Genomic DNA, 9,127 nt, shown 5'->3' with positions numbered 1-9,127 from the left:
TATTAATATCAAATATGTATAACTTGGTGCATAATAAAACAAATTGCACGTAATTTCTATCATTTGATAAACGTTTACATAAGTATTAAATAATATTAAATTATTAATGATAATAGCTACCCAATAAGTAAATGAACATAATTACCTGTTACATTTGTTTTTATAACTGAAACATTTTAAAATGTAACACTTTTAACATGTAATTACATTAAAAATTATTGTGAAAACATGTAGGGTAAGTATTGTATAAACTGCTGCAGGCTAATCAATGTAAGTGTATGCGATGCTAGTAGTACTATGTTCCATCCATTTGTCTGTCTGTCTGTCTGTCTGTCTGTCTGTCTGTCTGTCTGTCTGTCTGCCTGCCTGCCTGCCTGCCTGCCTGCCTGCCTGCCTGCCTGCCTGCCTACCTACCTACCTACCTACCTACCTACCTACCTAAGTATCTATCTATCTATCTATCTATCTATCTATCTATCTATCTATCTATCTATCTATCTATCTATCTATCTATCTATCTATCTATCTATCTATCTATCTATCTATCTATCTATCTATCTATCTATCTATCTATCTATCTATCTATCTATCTATCTATCTATCTATCTATCTATCTATCTATCTATCTATCTATCTATCTATCTATCGGCATGTTTGCTAAGGATACATTGTCAGTGAAGAGCTTAATGAAGGAGACGTGAATTGATTTGTGAATGAAACCGGCATGGTAATTATCACAAAATATTGTTTGTCCAAATGTTTTCATTGTTTTAATTGTATTTAGATTTTTATTTTCACAAATTATGCAAAAATTGTAATATCGGTTAAATATATTAACTGTAAACATACTGAGAATATAATAATGTGAAGTAATATTAATAACACATTAGGCTAATAAATTAATACTATTTATTCTATTCTGGTCTATTATGTGATTGTGGTCTTTAGCAGGTGTTATAAGTGATTAACAATAGATCTAAGAGGGAGACGAGGGTCCGACACCTGCTATAAACCAATAAAGATCCTTTGTTATTAATAGTCCATGTCTACATTTTTTTGTTAAGTTGCAACATTGTTGTATTTTTTGTTAAAAGAGAAATATGTTCAACTCAATATATGCCAGAAATACTGTATTTAGTTTGTTCTGCTACTAGGCCCTATATAAATGATTTTTCCTACATGAAATTATTTGCAAAGAAGCAGCTTGTGCAGACTTATTGTTTTAGACTTTAGATACACTGAGGAAAATAAATTTTTGAACACCCTGCTATTTTGCAAGTTATCCCACTTGGAAATCATGTAGGGGTCTGAAATTGTCATCATATGTGCATGTCCACTGTGAGAGGAATAATCTAAAAAAAATAATAATTTAAAAAAAAATGGCTATTTTTTTTTCTATTAGAGAGAGATCTATTTCACAATATATGATTTTTTAACTATTTATTTGTAAGATACAGCTACAAATAAGTATTTGAACACCTGTCTATCAGCTATAATTCTGACCCTCAAATACCTGTTAGTCTGCCTTTAAAATGTCCACCTCAACTCCATTTATTATCCTATATTAGATGCACCTGTTTGAGGTCGTAGCTGCATAAAGACACCTGTCCACTCCATAGAATCAGTAAGAATCCAACTACTAACATGGCCAAGACCAAAGAGCTGTCCAAAGACACTATTGTATACCTCCACAAGGCTGGAAAGTGCTTTGGGGAAATTGCCAAGCAGCTTGGTGAAAAAAGGTCCACTGTTGGAGCAATAATTAGAAAATGGAAGAAGCTAAACATGACTGTCAATCTCCCTCGGACTGGGGCTCCATGCAAGATCTCACCTCGTGGGGTCTCAATGATCCTAATGGGTCCTGCACACTGTGCGATTTTTCAAAATCCTTTGCGAATGTCCCTTGTATAGGATGTTGTTCGCCGCTCTTCACCGCTTCTCAGCTGTTTTTGTTTGAATTGTTGCGGTTGGTTCTGGTTTGAAGGACATTTCAAGTTTCTCACTGCGGCTGCTCTCTCTTCTCTCTCTGCTTACTGGTGGTCTCCCTCGGCCTTGAACTGCATGGTGGCTGAAGTTTTCACAGGGCTAGCGTCATCAGCGTCCGGCATGGTGTTGAGATGTTCCGCTTCTCGGCAGCTGAGTCTCGGCTGCGTTGCTGTTCCGTCTTACATCACAGCCGTGGAACGACTTGGACTTCTGTGCCGACCCCGGTGTGTCCTCAGAAGTGCCTGGAAAACTTTGTTTGCCTCCTGCATGGTGCTGTGGCGATCCCCATCATCTGGTCTTCAGCTGTCATGCCTCGACGACGTCATCAGGACACTGCCGAATTGGGAATATGTAGAAAACAGAGCCTCTAGCGCTGGGAGAAATGTAAAACATGGAGTGGACCATAGTGTACTGCAGAGCTTACAGAGACTTCCACCATCAGCTTTGTTTTCTGTTCAGAAAAGCTTTTAACTGTTATGTGTTGGCTGATTGTTTGTACTTTTCTTTTACTTTTTATTCATTTTCTGTTATGTTTCCCTTTACTATTGTTGCACTTTGAGATTCTTCGGAATGAAAAGTGTAATAAAATCTAATATTATTATTATTACAAGGGAGGAGCTGGTCAATGACCTGAAAAGAGCTAGGACCACCGTTTTCAAGGTTATACACTAAGACGTAATGGTTTGAAATCATGCATGGCACTGAAGGTTCCCCTGCTTAAACCAGCACATGACCAGGCCCGTCTTAAGTTTGCCAATGACCATTTGGATTATCCAGAGGAGTCATGGGAGAAAGTCATGTGGTCAGATGAGACCAAAATAGTACTTTTTGGCCATAATTCCATTAAATGTGTTTGGAGAAGGAAGAATGATGAGTACCATCCCAAGAACACCATCCCTACTGTGAAGAATGGGGGTAGTAGCATCATACTTTGGGGGTGTTTTTCTGCACATGGGACATGGCGACTGCACTGTATTAAGAAGAGGATGACCGGGGCCATGTATTGAGAGATTTTGTTGAACAATCTCCTTCCCTCAGTTAGAGCATTAAAGATGGGTCAAGGCTGGGTCTTTCAACATGACAATGACCCGAAGCACACAGCTAGGATAACCAAGGAGTGGCTCTGTAAGAAGCATATCAAGGTTCGTGACTAGCCAGTCTCCAGACCTAAACCCAATAGAGAATCTTTGGAGGGAGCTCAAACTCTGTGTTTCTCAGCGACAGGCCAGAAACCTGACTGATCTAGAGAAGAACTGTGTGGAGGAGTGGGCCAAAATCTGATTTTCTCAGGTGTTTAAAGACTTATTAGCAGCTGTATCACACAAATAAATAGTTTTAAAAAATCATACATTGTGATTTCTGGATATATTTTTTTTAGATTATGTCTCTCACAGTGGACATGCACCTACGGTGACAATTTCAGACCCCTCAATGATTTCTAAGTGGGAGAACTTGCAAAATAGCAGGGTGTTCAATTACTCATTTTCCTCACTGTAAGTATGAAATTGATTATGTTTTAGTGCTATAATCAATTTATTTCTGGCATAAGATCATTAGATGCTTTGGTTGACTTTTGAAAACTATGATTATGTTTTCCTGAGTGGATTTTGAGTCAAATTTAAGTAGGATACTTTATATTTCATATAATAATAGTATTATAAAGATTGAAGCTTTACACATGTCAATTTGCATAAAAATACTATACTAAACATATAAAATAATGTAACATAATGTGCAAAAAATACTATAATTTTTTTCTTTATTGGGTCAATTCATTACCAGCACGAAAAACAACAACACAGTAGTTCACAATACCAAAACACTTTAAGACACTTGACAAATGAGGAAAAATACAAATGAAAAATAACACCTCAAAATTCTGCTCATCTCAAATATGTGCACACAACTAACTTATTTGATTTATATGAAATAAATCAAAATCACATTTACTTTCTTTTTACACTTTCAATCAGATGAGAGTCTATTTCAAGATTCAACTAGTGCTGAAGTGAATAAGACAGCTCTAAACTTGCAAAATCACCATGATTCTTCTGTCGGTCAACTTCAACAGACAGACCATACTGGTTAACCAGCCTGAAGACTGATCTTTTAAACAAATCCCTCCGGATTATGGAATTATGGACTTTACTATTTGCTTTGTTTCATTCAGAATTCACAGCTTGAAAGATCTCTTAAGACAAATCATCAAAATATCTTGCACACTCATCCTTGTTCACATTTTTTTGTCATTAGCTTTCATGCTAGAATTTGGGCATAGAAGTTGGGCTACATCTACATGAATCCGGATACATTTGAAAAAACATCTTTTTCTCTGTGGGGGCATCTACACAGCACCGTTTTCAACTAAAAACTAACAATTTTAATGTGTTTTGCCCATTCATTTACACGAAAAGCCAATTCTGGGGTCTGAAAATGCAAACTTTTGAAAACTAGTTTAAAGTACACGTTTTTGAAAACGATAACATTATTGTCTCTGCGAAAACTACAAAAATGTGAATTTGTGAAAACTGTGATGTCATGCGCATGTGTGTAACAAATACACTATATATGCTATCGCCACCTACTGGCCTGGCATTAATTATACAGTGTTTTTAGTCGTTTTTGTTTCAGAACATTGTAAATGGACTGCATGGACTGCATTTATATAGCGCTTTTATCCAAAGTACATTTTTGCCTCACATTCACCCATTCATACACCGACGGCGATGTCAGCCATGTAAGGCGCCATCCAGCTCGTTGGGAGCAGCTGGGGTTAGGTGTCTTGCTCATGGACACTTCGACACTTGGTCAGGTGGAACCGGGGATTGAACCACCAACCTTCTGGTTTGTAGACAACCTACATGAACCACTGAGCCACTGCCGCCCACTGTCCACACTAATGTTTTTAAGCGTTTTCCAAACTGAAGTGTTTTCCACACTGAAACCTCTGAAGACGAGTACATTTGTCACCTTTGCAGGAACTGTACAAAAAAGATACAAAGAAATAACATTTAATAGCTGTGGCAAGGGGGGCGTGGTTCAGCGAGGTCTGCAGCGGGAGAGAGGGCCGCGGGACGAGCGGTAAGTGAGTGGGTTGGACGCAGATTAATAACACCTGTCTCTTGTTCTAGTAATGAGCGTGGAGACGGGATAAAACACCAGCGGAACCGGAGACCAGGGAGAGAGAGAGTCGGACTGTTGATGCGAGACCCTGAGTTATCCGGAACCCGGAAGTGCGTGACCCGGAAGTGAAACTGAGACTGAGCATATGAGGAAACAGACACACACTGAAGTGTGCACGTTGAGATTGAGTTTGAGAATAAAAAGCATCAACAGTCCTGCCGACCCCCGTGTCCTCTTCCTTCCTTACTCTATCGAACTTGTTACACTGGTGCCGAAACCCGGGAAGGAAGCAGGACAGCGCCGCCGCCATGACAACGCCCTCCGCCTCGCCATTTGCGGATATCATCAACTCCCTCGCGGTCCTCCACCAGGAACACCATCAGGCATTGCTGGACCTTCGGACTGAACAGGAGCGCCGCTTCGAGGCGATCGTCCAAGGCCAGCAAGAGGACCGCGAGCGGTTCCGGAGCTGGATGGACCGGGAGGTTCGCGCCGAGGCCGCTGGGCGGGCCAGCGCACCGGTGCACGTGCCCCTGCAGAAAATGGGGCCGGAAGACGACCCGGAGGCCTTCGTCGATTTGTTCCAGAAGGCCGCGGAGGCCTGCGGGTGGCCCCGGGCACAGTGGCCGGTGCGCCTCATCCCCCTTCTATCCGGCGAAGCCCAGGCGGCCGCACAACAGCTACCGGTCGCGAACCTCCTGGACTACGACGATCTGAAGAGGGCCATACTTCAGCGGGTCGGCCGGACCCCAGAGCAACACCGCCAGCGTTTCCGTTCCCTGGAGTGGGGTGAGTCCGGTCGACCCTTCGCCTTGGCCCAACAGCTCCGGGACGAGTGCCGCAGATGGCTTCTGGCCGGCGGCAGCGACGTGGACCATGTTGTCGATCTGGTGGTGCTGGAGCAGTTTATCACTCGGCTCCCCAGGAAGACCGCCGAGTGGGTCCAGTGCCACCGGCCCACATCGCTGGAGACGGCCATCAACTTGGCGGAGGACCACCTGGTGGCGTGCCCGGGGGTCGGCGAACCTCCACTAACTTCTCCCTCTCTCTCTCCCCCTTCTCTCTCTCTCTCTCGACCTGTCCCTCTCCCCAGGTCCCGCCCTCCAGGCCCTCCTCGCGTCCCCCCCAGAGGCCGGGGTGGGATGGGCCTTGGACCGTCTGGGAGTTCGCGGGTCCCGCCCAGGGGGGCGGGGCCGCTGGGGATGGGTAGTGACAATGGATCCGGTTCCGCCCCCTTTCCGCGCTCAGCCTCCAACCCACTCCCCGCCGCCGGGGCGGCGGGTAGGCCTGGGCTGGCCTGCTGGCGGTGCGGCGATCCGGATCATTTTGTGGACCGGTGTCCGATGATGGACATCGGAACAATGATCCGGATCCCGGACGTCCAGCGGACCACCCCCGATCAAGCAGGAGAGTACCAAATTCCTGTAAGTATCAAGGGGGGTACATATCAGGCCTTGGTGGATTCAGGATGTAACCAAACCTCGATCCATCAAAGCCTGATGCAGCCTGGGGCATTGGATACAAGCCGCGTGGTTAAGGTGCGGTGTGTGCACAGGGATGTGGTGGAATATCCGGTTGTCCCAGTCACGATACAGTTTAGGGGGAAAAAGCATAGTGTTGAGGTGGCGGTTAGTCCCCACCTCCGGCATCCGCTAATTCTGGGGACGAATTGGCCCGCCTTTTCGGCGTTATTGGGGTCGTTATGCGCGGATGCCGCTTGGGGAAACAAGGCTAGGAACGGGGCGGTGCGAGTGCAGGTTGGCGAGACTGATGCGGGACCCTTGGGAACTGCTTCAGAGGAACCGAGCGGGGGCGAGAGACTGATTCTCTCGGACCGCGATGACTTCCCTCTGGAGCAGTCTCAAGATGAGACTCTAAAACATGCTTTTCAACAGGTCCGCACTATCGACGGTCAGTCCCTCCAACCCGCATTGCCTGTCACGTATCCTTATTTTGCCATAATTAAGGATAGGTTGTATCGAGTGACCCAAGACGCTCAGACAAAAATGGATACAACCCAGTTGTTAGTACCAAAGAGCCGCCGGGAAATGCTTTTCCAGGCGGCTCACTCTAACCCGATGGCGGGCCACCTGGGACAGGCGGCCACTCTGAATCGTTTAATGACCCGATTTTTTTGGCCAGGCATTCATGACAATGTGCGCAGGTGGTGCGCGTCTTGTCCTGAATGTCAGTTGGTGAACCCACTGGCCGCCCCAAAAGCGCCATTGCGCCCCCTACCATTAATGCAGGTCCCCTTCGAGAGAATTGCGATGGACCTCATCGGGCCATTAGAGCGATCCGCACGCGGACATCGTTTTGCGCTAGTTATCGTGGACTACGCAACACGATATCCGGAAGCAGTGGCTCTCCGCAACATCTCGGCGAAGAGTGTTGCGGACGCACTGTTTCGTTTAATCTCCCGGGTGGGGATTCCAAAAGAAATCCTCACTGATCAAGGCACGGCGTTTATGTCACGCACGTTAAGCGAATTGTACGGATTATTGGGCATTAAATCCATTCGAACCAGCGTCTATCACCCACAAACAGACGGCTTGGTCGAACGATTTAACCGCACTCTTAAATCCATGATCCGTAAATTCGTACAGGAAGACGCCAAAAATTGGGATCGGTGGTTAGAACCCCTCTTATTTGCTGTGCGCGAGGTCCCGCAAGCCTCCACGGGGTTTTCCCCCTTCGAGCTTCTCTACGGGCGACAGCCACGGGGGGTGCTGGACGTCCTACGAGAAACTTGGGAGGAGGGGCCTTCGTTGGCCAAAAACGAAATTCAATACGTCATGGACTTGCGAACAAAACTCCACACATTGGGGCGGCTATCTAGGGAGAATTTGTTGCAAGCCCAGGACCGCCAGAGCCGGTCATATAACAGGGGTACTAAACTACGCAAATTCACACCGGGAGAGAAAGTGCTCGTTCTACTCCCAACGTCGAGCTCAAAACTAATGTCAAAGTGGCAGGGGCCGTTTGAGGTCGCACGGCAGATAGGAGAGCTCGATTATGAAGTGATACGATCCGATAGGAACGGGGCACGTCAAATATACCACCTCAATCTGCTTAAAAAATGGAATGAGGTGGAATCGGTGTTGTTGGCAACGGTGATCGGGGGAGAGGATGATCTCGGGCCAGAGGCGAGCATTAAAGCGCAATCAGTCGCGTTGGCCCCGGGGGGAGATCACCTCTCACCGTTACAACTCGCTGATTTATCGAAATTGCAGGCGGAGTTCGCTGACGTGTTCTCGCCCCTACCGGGACGTACCGACTTGATTCAGCACCATATCGAGACCGAGCCGGGCGTGGTAGTTCGCAGCCGGCCGTATCGCTTGCCTGAGCACAAGAAAAAAGTAGTTCAGGACGAATTAGGCGCAATGCTCGACATGGGAGTAATCGAGGAGTCCAACAGTGACTGGGCGAGCCCGATAGTTTTGGTCCCCAAAACAGACGGCTCGGTCAGGTTCTGTGTGGACTACCGCAAGGTGAACGCTGTGTCGAAGTTCGACGCGTATCCAATGCCACGGGTTGACGAGTTGCTTGATCGGTTAGGCACGGCTCGATTTTATTCGACACTGGACTTAACAAAGGGCTATTGGCAGATCCCCTTGTCTCCATTGTCCAAAGAAAAAACAGCTTTCACCACGCCGTTTGGATTACACCAATTTGTCACGCTTCCTTTCGGCTTGTTCGGGGCACCCGCAACCTTCCAGCGGCTCATGGATAGGATTTTGCGTCCCCATGCTGCATATGCTGCTGCGTACCTAGATGACATAGTGATTTATAGTCACGATTGGCAGCGGCATATGCAGCATGTGAGGGCGGTCCTGAGGTCGCTGAGGAGAGCGGGGCTCACGGCCAATCCGAAGAAGTGTGCGATTGGGCGGGTGGAAGTAAGGTATCTGGGCTTCCACTTGGGTCATGGACAGGTGCGTCCCCAAATTGATAAGACTGCCGCAATTGCAACCTGTCCGAGGCCCAAGACCAAAAAGGAGGTAAGACAGTTCTTGGG

This window comes from Pseudorasbora parva, chromosome 25 (genome assembly GCF_024679245.1).
Source record: "Pseudorasbora parva isolate DD20220531a chromosome 25, ASM2467924v1, whole genome shotgun sequence".
In the NCBI taxonomy this organism is placed as follows: domain Eukaryota; kingdom Metazoa; phylum Chordata; class Actinopteri; order Cypriniformes; family Gobionidae; genus Pseudorasbora; species Pseudorasbora parva.
The sequence above is the reverse complement of the archived record's forward strand: the minus strand, read 5'-3'. Positions refer to the sequence as shown.